Source organism: Cyprinus carpio, chromosome B4, assembly GCF_018340385.1.
Source record: "Cyprinus carpio isolate SPL01 chromosome B4, ASM1834038v1, whole genome shotgun sequence".
Taxonomy (NCBI): domain Eukaryota; kingdom Metazoa; phylum Chordata; class Actinopteri; order Cypriniformes; family Cyprinidae; genus Cyprinus; species Cyprinus carpio.
This window is the reverse complement of record NC_056600.1, coordinates 9,050,493-9,068,918: the sequence shown is the minus strand read 5'-3', so window position 1 is coordinate 9,068,918 and position 18,426 is coordinate 9,050,493. Positions and strand designations below refer to the sequence as shown.

Below are 18,426 nucleotides of genomic sequence, written 5' to 3'. Positions count from 1 at the left end.
AAAACCTCAGAGCTGCAGGTGCATGTTTATGTGTATATATTTATATATATGTGTGTGTGTGTGTGTGTGTGTGTGTGTGTGTGTGTGTGTGTGTGTGTGTGTGTGTGTGTGTGTGTGTGTGTGTTTAAGTGAATATCTCTTCCTGTGAGTATTTTTAGAGGGTCATAAGGAGGTGTTCATATATTTTAAGTGTAGGTGCAGGTTTGTGTTTGCGTGTGTATTTCTGGAAGGCGGTTAGGAATTGGTTCATGTGAGGATACATGCAAGCTTGCTCTTAGGCCAAACAAAATAGTGATATCTGCATATAATGCTTTTAAATGTGAATAATTAATATTTGAGATGTCTTCTTTATGATCCAAAGGAAATGAGGATTCAGTCTGTTTGTAATGATGAACATGTTTCTGACTGCTTTGCTCTTCTTTAGCAGGGAGTCTCATCTCTGAAGAACTGCATTCTGGGTATGAAGATGCTGAAGAGCTTCTCTCAGGTTCGAGAGATGAAGCACACATTCACTCCAATCAAATCCTCTACAAGGAATTCACTTAAAAATAAATAAATGTTATTTGACAAATCCTGTCAAATCCTGTCCTGACATATTTGATTGATGACTCAGTACTATTTAAATACTGCTGTTTACATATATATTAACAGTCTGCTCTCCTTTTTTTAGCAAAAGAGTTCAAGACTGCATATTATGATGATGTCACCAACGGCAGTGGCCTAAAAGGTCAGTGACATTTTTAACTGATTTTTAACTGATTCTTTACCAAATACTTAAATTTTCAGTCTCATGACCTGCAACAAGAACATATTTTGGTTTTGTATCCAAACATATTGTGTGTTAATGCAGAAGAGATGGTGAAGGAAATCACACCGGGATACTATGATGATGTCATCAGTGATGGACTGAAACCAGATCGTGAGACAGGTGTCACTCTCTTACTCTACAACAGCATATATATACTTTTAAATCAAAATATTACTGTATATCGAAGATAGATATTTAAAATTAGTTCTGAATGTGTGTCTGTGATGAATGTGTGATTTGTAGAAGACATACCTGAGAGCTATGATGATGTCATGACGAGCAGCCAGAACGCTGATATTGAAAAAGGTGTTTTACTTTTTTTTACGTTTTCTTTTTTTTGTATATAATTTAATTCTTAAATCAAGATTTTTATAGATAATATTTGAAATTACTGTCTTAATTCCTATTTTGCCTTTTGTTTATTTTTGACTCATATTTGCATGTACTGTATAGTGGACAGAGCAGAGAATTATGATGATGTCATCATTAATAGACTGAGCTCTCAATGGGTAACAGGTGAGATGCACAGAACTACATTTTTAATCGTCCTTTGCATGTTTATGTAACCCAGATTAAAATATGTCATAATATATATTTATTAAATGTTTGTATATTGGTTCTGCCGTCCCCGGGTCCCCGTCCCTTTAATTTGCCTGTGTGGAGTACGTGCCCTACGACCTCACGTAACCCAAGTCACGTGACTGTGCTTAGCCAATCGCGTATTTGAGCACGAGCGTTTAACCGGACTGCGGCGTCTTCCCCCTCTTCCCCTATGCGTCTTCCCCATTCAGAGGTGTGGGGAAGCCTATCGACAGCTTTGGACAGGTTTATGTCGTACAAACTATTCACTCTTGTGCTCGATGCATGCTTTAAGTTAAGCATATCATTGTAACTTTTTAGAACAACTTACTGGCTGCAGGGAATTCGTCGCCGCCATCAGGTTATGTTTACATAGAGGAACTGGTGAGTCATCTGAATGAATGAACTATATGCTGGAGGCTAACATATTAAGTCAGCAGCGCTGAACATTAGCATTAGTGTTAGCCTTAACATTGGCTTTGGCTGCTTTAAACATGGTTTGGATTTATTTTATGCTGTTTTGAAGTCTGCCATGTATGTATGTATGTATGTATGTATGTATTTATTTTTATTTATTTATTTATTTTTTATTATTTATTTATTTTATTTATTTATTTATTTATTTATTTATTTAGTTTACAAATAGATTTGTTTGCACTAAGTGTGTTTACATGCACTAAGGAAATCAGATTACAGTACTGTTGGATTATTTATTTGAATTTTGTGAAGGCAATACAACTTTAATATTGCACTTTTGACTGTTGTCAAGCACTTAATGTTTATTATTTGTAGTTTGTACATTTATTGATTATTTTGTAATGATTTAGAATTGTGTACACATGGAAATTATATTTGAGTGTGGAATTAGCTAAAGTTTAATGCAAACTTAGTTCCAACTTAGCCCTGTTATTTACTGGTCCTGTTGTTGCACTACAGGCCAGGTTCTCTCTTTCTCTGTCTGGAGATGAATGATGGTGAGTTGAATTACTACGGCTAGGAGCCTACCATCCACGCAGCATCCACTGAACAGCCGTCCTACTGGTCTGGTAGGAAGGTTGTCTGCAGCCTGTCCCCCACACACTTCTCCATAGACTAGCGCTTCCCCCATATGCACATCCTTTCCCTTGATGAACAATAACCTATGGACTTATCAATATAAACTCTCATAAAACCCTTGTGGGTTGTCGCGTTGGTCTTGAAGAAACCAAACGTCACTGGGACAGTTTTTTTTTCCCCCTTTTTTTTTCTTGTGTGTGGTATTTGCTGTAATTTCTATTATCATATCTTACTTGAACAATAACCTCAGAGTGCACTCAATTATAACTGGTTCAACTGCAGTCTGTAAATATTTTGGGTTTTTCCTGTTTTTTTTTTTCCCTTCATTATTTTTGGTTGTAAATATTTTGTTTAATCACTTTTCAATACATGGTACCTGCACCAAATTTAAATTCATGTTTCTGTGTTGTTACTGACCACCAGCTCCTGTAGCCGAATTTAGACTTCTGTGATTTAACTAGCCTGTATTGTTTATTTCCATAGCTACCTATTCAACTTATTATAGCTAATATTAATGACATTAATTTTGGCTAGTAAGTCTCAAAGACCCGTTATATTTACATGAGGATAAGACATGTGTTCTGTGTAATCCAGTCACTGAGGGGAAAAAGGATCCTTCAAATGATAAAGTGTTTTATAAACTTATGTGAGAAGTTTTTATGTCATTTTTGATCAGAGGGAGTTCAGGAGGAGTATGATGATGTCATGAGTGTCAGTGAAGATGTGAGAAACCTGGTGGGTAAGTTACTATAACCCTTTTGTTCTCATTATAATAACATCTTTATTTATATATATATATATATATATATAAACAATTTAGATTTAAAATATTTATCCGATTGCAGCATTTAACATAATTAAAGGTTTTTTTTTTTGTTTGTTTGTTTTTTTTTAAACAGATTATGATGATGTGGAGGAGTCAAACAAAGAATTGGCTCAATGATCTCATCCACTGCCTCGTTTCAACAAATCTGAACAAGGTTTAGGTGGTAGTTATTGATAAGTCAAATCTCAAATCCTAATTTTTTTTGTATCAAAATTGATATGCCTTTATAAAATTGTTTGTTTTTTGACCTTGTTTAATAGCAATAAAAAAAAAAAAAGCAGACAACTGTTTTTGTGTGTTTCAATAAGACATTATACAAACATTGAAATCAAATGTATGATCTTACCTTATAGAGCACAATCACTCAATTGTCTCTTATATTTTATATAATATATAAATATATTTAATATATAAACATGCATGTGTTTGTATTTATACACATACGTAATAAATGTACACTGTATACACATTATGTAAACAAATACTTTTATTTTGGATGCAGTTAATCACGATTAATCGTTTGAAAGCACTAATAATAATATAACATTATAATATAACAATATATTATGACTCAACAATGCTTAACAACAGAACATTAGAACCCCAGTTCAGTTCATGTCATATTCATCAATATAAAACAAGCGCAGTGGCCTGTTGTGTGACGCCATGGCAATTTCATCTATAGTTGTAGAGTTATTCAAAGATGCAAACAACTTTATGAGAGCTTCTTCATTGCTGACAAACAACATTATGTAGCTACAGATTTCATTTTGGTTAAGTGAGCGACGTGACATACAGCCAAGTATGGTGACCCTTTACTCAGAATTCGTGCTCTGCATTTAACCCATCCAAAGTGCACACACACACCGTGAACGCACACCCGAAACAGTGGGCAGCCATTTATGCTGCGGCGCCCGGGTAGCAGTTGGGGGTTCGGTGCCTTGCTCAAGGGCACCTCAGTCGTGGTATTGCCGGCCCGAGACTCGAACCCACAACCTTAGGGTTAATCGAAGGCAAGTATCCTCTTGACAGTGTTCCTATTTTGTTATCTACAGTATACACTCACTGAACACTTAAACGGCCTGTTAACACTAATACTGTATCTAATAAGCCACTCATGCCTTAATGCATTTAGACATGCAAGACTGCAAGTGCACATGAAGTGTGCCATTTGGTACAGGCCATAAATGAATGGGACAGCTAAGCTTTAGATCTTCATGGCTGAAGTAGCAACATATAAACAAGTAATAAATGTTGCCCACAGCTCTTTCTGTTGCTGAAAATAATCATTACATGATTTCTCCAGTAACCAGCAGCAGTAGTGGTTTCAATCACCACAGAAGTGTGTGGGACTACACCCTCCCCTCTCCTGGAACGTGATTTGTACCGAGGGGACCTGGGGTCTTGAAATTACATAGGGCCCCCAAAATGGTAAATCCACACCTGGTCAGCAGGCTACATTGCTCAGGCTTTTTGCAGAGTATCTGTACTGAAAATCAGAGACATTTCCAAGGACATTTTCATTTGAGGACATCAAAAATCCAAACTGTCCCCGTAGAACGGGGAGGTCTGGTAACCCTACTTTAGAGTCCATTGTTATGAAACTGAATGAAAATATCAGCTCTCACTGCTACAGTGTATTTACAACATTCTGTCACTCTGTGTATTAGAATATATTATAGCAGAAGACAAAAAGTAAAATGAATGTGCTGTGAAATGAGCTCTACATGAAATAAACAATATTTGTAGCTGTAATGTAACTGTGAAAAACAATCTCAAGAAAGGTGTTTTTTTTTTTTTTTTTTTAAATGCTCAGCAGTAAAAGTTCCTTCATGTGGAGACACAAGGACTAGACTCTTGTCTGCTCCTCTTTACAATAAGAAGTGTTTTGCTACCATCTGCTGGATGAATTACACATTACAGTGTTAAACAGATCTACAGACACAAATGTCTTTGATATAATATCAGATGAATATCTGGAATAGAAACCAATGTTTATTTACAAATCTTGTCTGAAGAGCCGTAAATAGTTGTACACAATTTGTCCAGTTAATTTTATAATGTTTTAACATAACGTTCATTGTGCTCTTGGTTAGAACATAATGACAGTAGGGTTAAAATACATTTAAATTATGCACATTTGTCCCAAGAATTACTTTAAAATGTTCAGTTTATTATAATTTATATAACCATAGTAAATATAAATTATTTGTGTGTAAAATACAGTTTCAGTAAGTGAGCAGTCAGTGATCAGAGCTTGTATCTGCTGTGTTCAGGTTCAGGTTTGATGCTGAATATAAGCTGCAGTGTTTCTGTATCAATCTGCTTTAAGTTTAGTGTGACTTTATCTCCACACTGACTTCTGACTGACACGAGTCTGTCCTCAGTGAAGTGTCTCTTCACGCTGGAGGAGGAGTCCCGCTCATCAGCGCTCACACTTTATTGATATATATGGAGAAAATCAAAATGCTGCTTTCTGATTTGTCACTGATTGTGTTTGATGATTTCCTCTGTTGTGTCTAATAAGGTAACAGTGAGTGTCATTGGCAGCTGTGAGTCTCTCTCTCTCTTTGGGGGCTGACAGGAGCCAGTTTCTTCAGTGTGTTTGAGGAGCAGACGAGAAACTTGTGCTAACAGAGTTAAACACACGGTGTGACGAGCAGAAGAAGATGGAGGGATGTTTGACACTAGTTTTATTCTGTTTCATATTAACTCTAACCACATCTGGTAAGTACAAAATAGATAGTAAAGAAGAAAAAATATCCATGTTTAAATGAACAGTTTATCTGTAATGGCCTTATATCACAAGAAACAAAGGCCTATGCAATCTAGAAATATATATTTTGAGACACTAGACTATTAATTAACAGTAATATTTTTGAATTTATTAATGCATGTACAGACAACGAGTGTAATATAAATAAGATGATTTGGCAAATTGTCTTGTTCACAGGAGTGCTCAGTTTGTTTTACAGCTTTAGTTGTCCAGATAATAATAATATATTTTGTGTGTATGTACTATGTATTCTCTGTATCATATGAATATATGTTCTTCAACTTTGCAATGTTGTACAGATGATTGTAGGCTGTCCTACTCCTATTGGCTAAACCTCTCTCTTTCATGTACAGATTCTGTGAGGTTGGTTGGTGGTCACAGTCGCTGTGCTGGTTCGAGTGGAGGTTCTTCATGATGGTCAGTGGGGAACAGTTGTGATGATGACTGGGATATGACTGAAGCTGCAGTGGTGTGTAGAGAGCTTGGATGTGGAGAGGCTGTACAAGCTCTGGGTGATGCTCATTTTGGAGAAGGATCAGATCCAGTCTGGATGGATGATGTGGCCTGTAGTGGATCAGAGTCAACACTGAAGAACTGTAGTTCAGGAGGATGGGGTGAAAGTGACTGTGATCATGGTGAAGATGCTGGAGTCATCTGCTCAGGTGAGGTGCTCCATACATCACCCTGTTAATGCATCACTGATCAGACTTTCATCCATTTATATATGTAATGTTGTTTTTAAGTGAATGTTATGACTTTAATTATTTTATTATTTAAAATGTTTTTATTTTTTGTTTTATGACATTATAAAAAAAATATATATAAACATGCTGTAGGTTTTATGTCTATATCATAATTACAGATGGTCTTCTGATTTGTGTAAAATTACTAAAAACCTTAACCTTCTGAATATCTAGTCTTGTTGCTGGTTCTCATCTGCGTTACCAATGTTCCTTTTTCTTTCTTTTGTTCAGAAGTCAGACTGGTTGGAGGTTCTCGCTGCTCTGGGAGGTTAGAGATACTTCATGATCAGACGTGGATGTCAGTGTGTGACGCTGTCTTTGACCAGCAGGATGCAGAGGTTGTGTGTAGAGAGCTGGTCTGTGGGGCTCCTGTACAGGTGCTGGGAGCAGCTGCTTTTGACAAAGGAGATGCTCAGATGTGGACACAAGAGATTCAGTGCAGAGGAAATGAGCTGTCTTTTCGATTGTGTCCAACTTCATATGACATCCAGTGCTCTCAAGAAAACAGTGTGGGATTGATATGTTCTGGTAAAATGTCAATATTTAACCTTTATTTCTTCTTGCCAAAGGCAAAGCATCACTATTCTCTGCATACTTATTCTTCTTCCACATAAAACTTTGGCACATAACTCGTAACCATTTGTCGTAGACCTATGAATGACCAGCTCATTGAGGAGAGATGTGCTGTATCTTTTCTAAGCAATCGGACCTACAACGTTTGCACATAGGACAAAAAAAAAGGACAGAGTTGACAGAGTGTTTTTGAATTTGAATCTCTCTCTCTCCCTCTCTCTCTCTCTCTCTCTAACACTCATTTGACTTATGTTTTCAAGTGACCAATAGCCTACTTACTGACCAATACATTTACAGCACCCTAGCAACCACCCTATAGTGTACAATTTAAACAGATAAAAAAGATAGATAGATGGATAGAAGTGTCATAGAAACATGGTGGTTTTGCTCTTTTGACTCATGCTAGCAAACAAGTCTTCCATCATGCATGCTACAAATACTAACAGTGAATAGCTACATGCTATTAGTGATTAGCTAAGTGCTAAATCATGCTAAGAACTCTAACTTCATAGTAATAATCAGCCACCTAGCAACAAGATAGCAACTGCCCAGAACAACCTAGCTACTGCTTAGCAACTGCCTATAAAACACCCTAGCAATCAAGTGCAGCATTTTACTATTATCACATCCGTGTGTAGTTGCCATGTATAAAATTTAATGATTTGATTGTTTGTTTTGTATAGTTATGGTGCAAAAACTATTGAGAAGACTTAAAATAGTTTTGAAATTGTAGAAGGTGTGTGCTGTTTTGAATGTTGTATCTCTTTTGGGGTTTGTGTGTAGTGTTTAGAGATAATAAGCCATCGTTTCAGAAAGAGTGCATAAGCAAAAAGTTTGACACAACAACAGTAATAAACTAAATGATTTGTTTTCTTGAATTTAATTTGTAATATACTTCTGCCCATTTTTATTTGTCCAGTTCAAAATATGTATAATTTTAGTATTTACCTTCTTAGTATTTAACTTCTGTTCTACTACTGGGGTTAAATCCCTTTCTCTCTCTTTCATGTACAGATTCTGTGAGGTTGGTTGGTGGTAACAGTCCCTGCAGAGGTCGAGTGGAGGTACTTCATGATGGTCAGTGGGGAACAGTGTGTAGTGATGACTGGGATATGACTGATGCTGCAGTAGTGTGTAGAGAGCTGGACTGTGGAGAAGCTGTAGAGTTTCTGAGTAACGCACACTTTGGACCAGGATCAGGACAAATCTGGATGGATGATGTGGCCTGTAGTGGATCAGAGTCAACACTGAAGAACTGTGGATCATTAGGATGGGGTGTTCATAACTGTGGTCATGGTTATGATGCTGGAGTCATGTGGGTAAGTGGGTTTGTTTGTTCTTATTTGTTGTTTTGGTGAGGTTAAATAAATAATGGAAATGTTTATCTTAATAATGAAATAATTAGCAAATCACATATTTGTTATGCTGATTTTTATTTGTGATGTAGACACGTCACATTCCCAGACTCATTTTTGTGCACCGGGAAATACATCATAAGAAGTTCTGGGTTTAGTACTTGAAAAGTAAATGTTGTATGAAATATACATTTTGGCATATCACTCTGAATAACCACATTTGTGTGTGTGTTTGTAATATATAGATCATAAACATTCTAGGCTTGTTAATGGATCTCACCTGTGTTCTGGGAGATTAGAGATACTTCAGGAGAACACATGGCACACATTGTGTGATGCTGTCTTTGACCAGCAGGATGCAGAGGTTGTGTGTAGAGAGCTGGACTGTGGGGCTCCTGTACAGGTGCTGGGAGCAACTGCTTTTGGCAAAGGAGACACTCAAATGTGGACACAAGAGATTCAGTGCAGAGGAAATGAATCTTATATATCTTTCTGTCCAACATTATCATCTCTCAAACACAACTGTACCCATGAGAATGACATTGGACTGTTATGTTCTGGTAGGTTTTTTTTTTTTTTTTACAATATATTTATTTTGCATGTTTCATACTGTATAAATAATCTCTGTTCTTTGTCCAGGTTATACTAATCTCAGGCTGGTTAATGGCCCTGACATCTGTTCTGGTCGAGTTGAACGTCAATACTTCAGTAAATGGGCCACAGTGTGTGATGCATGCTGGGATATGAGATCTGCCAGTGTCCTCTGTAGACAGCTGAATTGTGGGATTGCTTTGTCTGTTGTGGGATCAGACTGGTTTGGAAAGGGGAAGTGGTGAAATATGGCTGATGTGTTTGATTGTGACGGGAATGAACAAAACTCTCAGAATGTTCCATCTCTTCATGGAGTCGAGCTGAATGTTCTCACAGACGAGATGTTGGAGTCATCTGCTCTGGTGAGGGATTTTATTGAACAAAATATGTTAATTACATAAATTACCTTGCAGTGTCTTAATAAAATGCCAAATTTTTCACTCAGATTCCTCTCTGGCTCCTCATGATGGTCTGGTGCGGTTGTCTGGAGAGAGACAGTGTGAGGGGGAGCTGGAAGTTTTCATCCATCAGGTCTGGAGGAGAGTTCTGCTGGACTCCTGGAGTCTCACTGAATCCTCTGTGGTCTGCAGACAGCTGGACTGTGGCTCTGTGCTGAACTTCTATGGCTCCTCTTTATCCAGTCCTGAACACAGTCATGAGTGTGTGACGGGCTTCCAGTGCTCTGGGAGTGAAGCTCATCTGGGGAACTGCAGCTCTCCACAAACTCTCAACTGCAGCTCCTCACAACAGCTGTATATCACCTGCCTTGGTGAGAACAACAACATCTGGGCAGATTCTTCAGTTGTTCGTGATCAGTAATGTGTTTTTCTGTCTCTGAATATCAGGTCGTGGGTCCATCAGGCTGGTGGGTTCTGGGGGAGACTGTGCAGGGAGGCTGGAGGTTTTTCACAGCGGCTCATGGGGGACAGTGTGTGATGACTCCTGGGATATTAAAGATGCCCATGTGGTGTGCAGACAGCTGCAGTGGTGTGGAGTGGCCCTCAGTAACCAGCAGGTACCAGCCTGGTTTGGTCCTGGTTCTTCTGGACCCATATGGCTGGATGAGGTGGAGTGTGAGGGGAATGAGACGTCCCTGTGGAGCTGCTCTTCTCCAGGCTGGGGAAAACATGACTGTCAGCACAAGGAGGATGTAGGAGTCGTGTGCTCAGGTAAACATCCTGTTATATAGTTTTTTTTTTTATTATTCAAATTAAAATTTATGTAAAGGGTTTAGAAATAAACTTGCAACACATTCACAACATATCCATAATGCCCAGATTTTTCACTTTTGCCACTTTAAAATGACATTTTCTTTTCATTTCCATCTAGAATTTAAAGAGATCAGGTTAACTGAGGGCTGTGAAGGGAATGTGGAGGTTTTCTACAATGGATTCTGGGGTAATGTGTGCTGGAACCAGATGGACAGAGACACAGTTTTCTTTACAATAAGATGCTGAGTGGCACCTACTGTAAATTATTTGTGTGTTTCTACATCAAGACTGAAATCAGCTCGTAACTGGCTGGATAAAGTTACATGTCGACCACATGATTCAAATCTGTGGCAGTGTCCATCTTCACCCTGGGGACAGAATGATTGTAATAAGGATGAAGTGGCCAAAATCACCTGCTCAAGTGAGATGATATTTAAATCATGTAAAATGGTCTTTGTAGTCATGTTTTTTATACACAATGTTTATATCTTTATAAAACTGAGCTGAGCTGATGGAGAGCCTAAAATGATTTATGATGCTTAAATTATAAGTTTTTTTTTTTCACATTGATAATGTTTCATTGAGAGATGTCTTGTATCCTAATGTTCTCTTCATGTTTTAATCTTAGAGGAGGAGAATCATGAGTCTCCTCGGAGTCATCTGACATGTTTTGCCTTTCCATCTCCTCAACAGAAACAGTGTTCAAGTAAGTTTGGACACAAAATGTACATTTAAGTTAATGTAAACTTTGTTTGCAAATAAATTATTAAAATATGTGCATTCAAACAAAAACAAGAGGTTGAATCATACATTTAAAGACATCTCGGATCAGTTTCATTGTGTGTTTTGTAGTGAAAGTTGCTGAAGCTGCTCAGTGCTGTTTGATATGTGTTTTAGAGCATCTTCCTCTCAGACTGAGTGGAGGGGAGGGCCGGTGCTCTGGGAGGCTGGAGGTGTATCATAACGCTGTGTGGGGCTCAGTCTGTGATGATCAGTGGGACATCAGCGATGCTCAGGTGGTCTGCAGGCAGCTGGGTTGTGGAGCAGCACTGAGGGCTGATGGGAATTCAGTCTTTGGTGCTGGTGAAGGTGTTGTGTGGATGAACCACGGTCAATGCAGAGGGAATGAGATTCACCTGTGGGACTGTCCTCTCTCCCTGAAAAACCACACTTACTGCTCGCGCAAGAAGTTTGTTACACTCAACTGTGTAGGTCAGGCAAAATTTCTGGATCATTTAGTGCTAATAATATTTGTTTAAATTAATCATTTGCATTATTGTGTATGTGTTTGTGTCTGTTTTTGATTTTTGATTTTTTTTATTTTTTCCAGATTTGTCAGTGTCCACTACTCTTGCAACAACATCAGCTTCTCCTCCAGTGCGCTCAACATCAGTCTCTCCTCCACAGACTCCTCCAGCACTTGTGATTGTTCTGGGGGTTGTGCTCTTACTGCTCTTAGTGCCACTGCTTATACTGATTCAGCAGAACAGAGTGATGAGGAGAGGTAGGAGAGATCCAGAGACTGTCATATTGTCTTATTCAGTGTGTGATCAGTCATGTGTTGTGAACTGACAGCAGGTTTGTCTGTCTACACTCACAGCTCTCTCTAAGAGGAGACACAGGACGATGTCTGAGGCCGTTTATGAGGAGATTCAGCACAGACACAATCACTTCACTCAGAGGGGTGAGACATGAGCCATCAATCTCATTTAATAGCATTAATAAGAGTCTGTCAGACAGTTGATGTTCATCTATTATTAGTCCTGTTAAACCTCCTGCTTCAAACCACAGAATTCCTGACAGAAAACCTCAGAGCTGCAGGTGCATGTTTATGTGTGTGTGTGTGTGTGTGTGTGTGTGTCAGTGAGTGTCTCTTCCTGTGAGTTATTTTTAAATTGGCATAAAGAGGAATGGGTTCATGTGAGGATACTTGTGTGTTTGCTAATAGGCCCAAAAAAGGGATTTCTGCCTATAATGCTTTTAAATGTGAATAATTAATATTTGTGCTGTGTTGTCTACATAATAATTAAGGAAATGAGGATTCAGTTTGTTTGTAATGATGAACATGTTTCTGACTGCTCCGCTCTTCTTTAGCAGGGAGTCTCATCTCTGAAGAACTGCTGTATGAAGATACTGATGAGCTTCTCTCAGGTTCGAGAGATGAAACACACATTCACTCCACATTCCACTTAAAAAATACCCCTTTTTAATAAATTCACAGAAATTAATAAATAAATGTGAACTAATTATTTTACATATTTGATTAATGACCCAATACTATTAAAATACTGCTGTTTACTTGTATATTAACAGTTTTCTCTCCTTTTTTAGCAAATGAGTTCAAGACTGTATATTATGATGATGTCACCAACGGCAGTGGCCTAAAAGGTCAGTGACCTTTTTAATTGATCACATGATTCTTTACCAAATATTAATTCTCAGTCTCATGACCTGCAGCAAGAACATATTTTGGTTTTGTATCCAAACATATTGTGTGTTAATGCAGAAGAGATGGTGAAGGAAACCACACCGGGATACTATGATGATGTCATCACTGATGGACTGAAACCAGATCGTGAGACAGGTGTCACTCTCTTACTCTACAACAGCATATATACGCTTTAAAATTAAATTAAGACAGATATTTCAAATTGGTTTTTAATGTAATGAATGTGTGTGTCTGTGATGAATGTGTGAATTTGTAGAAGACACACCTGAGAGCTATGATGATGTCATGACGAGCGGACAGAACGCTGATATCAAAAAAGGTGTTTTACTTTATCAATTTAAAAATAATAATAATAATAATAATATTCCTTAAAATCACGATCGTTGCAGATATTTTAAATGACTGCCTTAATATTTTTTTTGGTTTACATTTAAATTGACTCATATTTTTATGTGTAGTGGACACACCAGAGAATTATGATGATGTCATTATTAATAGACTGATCTCTCAAGGGGTAACAGGTGAGATGCACAGAACTAAATTTTTTGTCTCAATTTTTATGTTTTGATGTGCATAGGATTTTATTTTTTTGTAATCAAGTAACTGAAGGGAAAAGGTGTGACAAAGTGTTTTATAAACTGATATTACATATTTTATGTCATTCTTGATCAGAGGGAGTTCAGGAGGAGTATAAATATGTCATGAGTGTCAGTGAAGATGTGAGAAACCTGTTGGGTAAGTTATTATAACCACTGATCTATAATATAGAACATATATAGATCAGTGATTATAACCCTTTTGTTCTCATTATTTTAACATCTTTATTTAGATTTGAATATTTTTAGTATTTTTCCAGTTGTTTAGACTTAAAATATGTATTCAGTTACAGTATTTGACATGATTTAAGATTTTGTTTTTAATAACAGATTATGATGATGTGGAGGAGGAGTCAAACAAAGAAGGGGGTCATTTGGCTCAATGATCTCATCCACTGCTTCGGTTCAACACACCTGAACAAAGTCTGAGTTATTGATATTGTTATTGATGTCAAATCTCAGGTTTTTATATTTTTCCTGATTTTTTGTATTAAATCTGTTATGCCTTTGTGGGATTTTGTTGGATTTGTTGGCCTTGTTAACAGCAATAAAAAAAATCAGACAAGTTTTTGTTTGTCAATAAGAGATAACATGATCCTTGAAGTCAAATGTCTGATCTTACATTATAAAGCACAAACACAGTGACAATCAAAACATCCTAAATATAAACCCAAATGACCATCAGTGATGTAACAGTCCTCCGCTTCGCTGCAGAAAGTACTGAGTTCATGAGTGGATAATGCTGAAAAAATGCTTGCATTTATTTTGGATACGATGAGTAACTTTCACAATAGAAAGAAAAGAAACACCAATCAGCTAAAATCAACTGTATCAACTATTATTATCTTATGTGATCAGGCGTGTTATAAACCAATAAATAAATTATGCATATTGCTTGTCTGCTAGGCTTTTATATTTTACTTATAAACTACTTTTCTATTCTACATTTTACTGTAGAAGTACTGTGTTATATATGTGTAATTCAACGACCTGTAATGCATTTAAAATATTTCTTCTCTGTACACCATATGTAATTATATAGTAATATAACAATATAATATATAACATATATAATATGACTTAACAATGCTTAACAACAGAATATTAAAGTCCAAGATCTTCATTGATGACAAACAACATTATGGAGCAGCAGGTTTCTTTTTCCCATTTAATTATCTCTATGTTAATACAGTATACACTCACTGGCTACTTAAATTGCTCGTTAACACAAATATCTAATCAGCCACTCATGCCTTAATGATTTTAGATAAGTAAGTCTGCAAGACCACAAGTGCACAAGTAGTGCTATTAACGGATGCCCAGGTTTTGTTCTTCAACGCTAAAGTAGCAGCGTGTAACCAAGTAATAAATGTAGCTTGCAGCTCACTCTCCAGTGAAAATAATTACATGATTGCTCTAGTAACCAGCAGCAGTAGTGGATTTAACCATCATCCAAACCATGCCAAGTGTGTGGGGCCCCTGTGGGACCCCCCCTCCCCCTGCATGTGATTTGTACCGAGGGGGCCTGGGGTCTTGATGTTGCTTAGGGTCCACAAAGTGGTAAAGCCACCCCTGACCAGTCGGCTCTGGTGGTCAGACTTTGCAGCTGTTTTGAACGTGCTGAAAAATCGGGAACATTTTACAGGAACAGCTCCATTTAGGGTCAGAACACCAAAAACCCAGACTGTTCCTGGAGAACGGAGAGGTCTGGTAATCCTATTTTAAAGGCCATTAATATACAGCTGAATGAAAATACCAGGAAATATCACTCTCACTGCTGCAGTGTATTTACATTATTTCTGTCTCTGAGTTGTAGAATATATTATAGCAGTAGACAAAAAAGTAAAAAGAATGTGCTGTGAAATGAGCTCTACATGGATGAAATTAGATTTGTAGCTTTCTCTAGAAAGTTTTTTTTTATTATTATTATTTTATTTTCCTGTCTCAAAAAAAGTTCATCAATATGAAGCTCCCTCATGTGGAGACACAAGGACTAGACTCTTGTCTGATGTTCTTTACAATAAGAAGTGTTTTGCTGCCATCTGCTGGATGAATTACACATTACAGTATTAAACACACATCTACAGCTACAAATGTCTTTGATATGATGCCAAATTAATATATCTTTGGAATAGAAAACAATATTTATATACAAATGTTGTCTGAATAGTCCTCTATAATGACCCAACATTATCTAAATACTGCTGTTTACTTACTGTATATATTAACAGTCTGCTCTCCTTTTGTTTTGCAAAAAAGTTCAAGACTGCATTTTATGATGATGTTACTAATGAAAGTGGCCTAAAAGGTCAGTGACCTTTTTAATTGTTCACATGATTCATTACCAGGTGTTTAATAAAGTCTCTTGATCTGCAGCAACAACATATTTTGGTTTTGTATCCAAACATATTGTGTGTTGATGCAGAAGAGATGGTGAAGGATATCACCCCGGGATACTATGATGATGTCATCAGTGAAGGACTGAAACCAGATCGTGAGACAGGTGTCACTCTCTTACTCTACAACATCATATATACGCTTTAAAATTAAAATACTACAGTACTACAGATATTTCAAATCTGTTTTGAATGTAATGAATATGTTTCTGTGATGAATGTATGAATTTGTAGAAGACACACCTGAGAGCTACGATGATGTCATGATGAGTGGACAGAACTCTGATATCAAAAAAAGCGTTGTGTAATAATAATAAAGTTTTAATAATAAACTTTAATAATATCAGTTTAAAATAATAATAATAATAATATTATTTATTTGAATTAATGTTTCTTTTTTAGTTTACATTTAAATTTACTCTTTTTTTTTTTTTACATTTACTTTTTATGTGTAGTGAACACGCAAGAGAATAATGATGTCATCTTTAATATACCGAGCTCTCAAGGGGTAACAGGTGAGATGCACAGAACTAAAATTTTTTATCACCCTTTTCATGTTTACATGAGTATCAGACATGTGTTCTGTGTAATCAAGTCACTGAAGAGAAAAATGATCCTTTAAATGTGATGAAGTGTTTTATAAACTGATACGAGATCTTTTTATGTCATTCTTGATCAGAGAGAGTTCAGGAGGAGTATGATGATGTCATGAGTGTCAGTGAAGATGTGAGAAACCTGTCGGGTAAGTTATTGTAACCCTTTTGTTGTCATTATATTAACATCTTTATTTATATTTTAATATTTTAAATATTTTCCCAGTATTTAGACTTAAATCATGTCAAATACTGTAATTGGATAAATATTTTAAGATTTTGTATTTAATAACAGTTTATGATGATGTGGAGGAGGATTCAGACAAAGAACAGAGCAATATAGCAAATTAAACAATATATTATGACTTAATAATGCTTAATAACATAATATTAAAATCCTAGTGCAGCTCATGTCATATCCATCAATATAAAACAAGCACAGTTGCCTGTTGTGTGACGTCACAGCACTTTCGTCTATACACAAGTGCTGCAGTCATAAATAAAACCAAGGTAAGGTTCTTCTACATTCTGGTATTCTTTTGTTTGGAAATTATCCTTACCTGCAGTACTTAGTTATTCAAAGCTGCACACAAGTTTATGAGATCTTCATTGATGACAAACAACATTATGGAGCTGCAGGTTTCTTTTTTCCATTTTATTATCTCTATGTTAATACAGTATACACTCACTGGCCACTTAAACTGTTCGTTAACACAAATATCTTATCAGCCACTCATGCCTTACTGCATTTAGACACAAGGACTAGACTCTTGTCTGCTGTTCTTTATAATACCAATGTTTTTACCCTTCTATGATTTTTAACTGTAACAGTAGCAAACCCACAAGAGTGGTCAGGGGTTCATTTGCACTCTAACATTTAAAGTCTTACAGGACTAAGTGGCCTACTTAATGTGGTGTACTGAAAAGTAGCTAAATAAACCAGCAGACAATGCATTTACAGAACAGAGTATTATTTTAACAACATAAATTATCATACACAGCAGCAAGACATCTGTACATATATATATATATATATATATATATATATATATATATATATAATATATATATATATATATATATTAACTCTACGGTTGTGCAGTAAAATTCACTAAGATTCACTTTTTATTCATGAAGATGGAAAAGAAACCCGATGAAGATGAAAAAAATGCTAAAAAACAAGACTTTTAAGATGAAAATGACATGAAATGACCACTGGTAACAGTAGATGGCGGCACAGGATCAATCAGCTCAGTTGCCATTTCCACTCCTTAGTATTTGTCAAATCTTGCTTTTGGATTTATTATAAAATGATTATTATACACTATATACTATTATAGTGTACTAAAGTATAAATAAATAAGTTAATTATTAATGGTATAATAATTAAATAATAATGCATTTAGTATTTTATATTTAACTGTAGGAGCTGCTAAATATATTCAGCCAGCAGACTTGTCGCTGCTGTAGGCTTGTTACTCTGAATTTACTCTGTATTAATGCACAGCTCTGTTTTGATATCGGCTTGTCAGATAGTTAATTCTGTCCATTGCTACAATATTTATCACTGTCAGAAGTGTCAATCATAAAAGTGACTCGCGGAACAGTTCAGATGATTCACTCGCGGTTTTTAAAACACTCGCATTTGCCTTATGTATGGGAAAACTCCTTTTTTCTTTTCTTCTGAAGCCTGATTTGTTCACGTTTGTGTAGCTGCACAAACCAATGGCGCTTCAGCCCGCCAAAGGGGGCGGGGCCGACCACTATATAAGTCTGTCCATAGCGCCATTCATCAGATCATTCGACTGAAGCGACGATCATCGATTCATGCAGCTTGTAGTGTGGCAAGTGACATAACGCTCGTTCTCTTATCT

At 36.5% G+C, this 18,426-nt stretch overlaps 4 long non-coding RNA genes across 4 annotated transcripts; all 4 read left to right on the top strand.

The window, feature by feature from the left end:
- The first annotated feature begins 1,582 nt into the window (after positions 1–1,582).
- On the top strand, positions 1,583–3,108 carry LOC122136991. Its single transcript, XR_006154492.1, has 3 exons — positions 1,583–1,633; positions 1,709–1,771; positions 2,324–3,108. It is a non-coding gene; the product is annotated as an uncharacterized LOC122136991 (long non-coding RNA).
- A 1,746-nt stretch (positions 3,109–4,854) lies between these two features.
- On the top strand, positions 4,855–7,076 carry LOC122136997. Its single transcript, XR_006154499.1, has 3 exons — positions 4,855–5,996; positions 6,399–6,707; positions 7,020–7,076. It is a non-coding gene; the product is annotated as an uncharacterized LOC122136997 (long non-coding RNA).
- Positions 7,077–8,713: 1,637 nt separating this feature from the next.
- Positions 8,714–9,903, top strand: LOC122136986. The gene is made up of 3 exons (XR_006154487.1): positions 8,714–9,276; positions 9,356–9,669; positions 9,753–9,903. It is a non-coding gene; the product is annotated as an uncharacterized LOC122136986 (long non-coding RNA).
- An 886-nt stretch (positions 9,904–10,789) lies between these two features.
- On the top strand, positions 10,790–11,468 carry LOC122136989. Its single transcript, XR_006154490.1, has 3 exons — positions 10,790–10,939; positions 11,147–11,224; positions 11,416–11,468. It is a non-coding gene; the product is annotated as an uncharacterized LOC122136989 (long non-coding RNA).
- Positions 11,469–18,426: the final 6,958 nt, after the last annotated feature.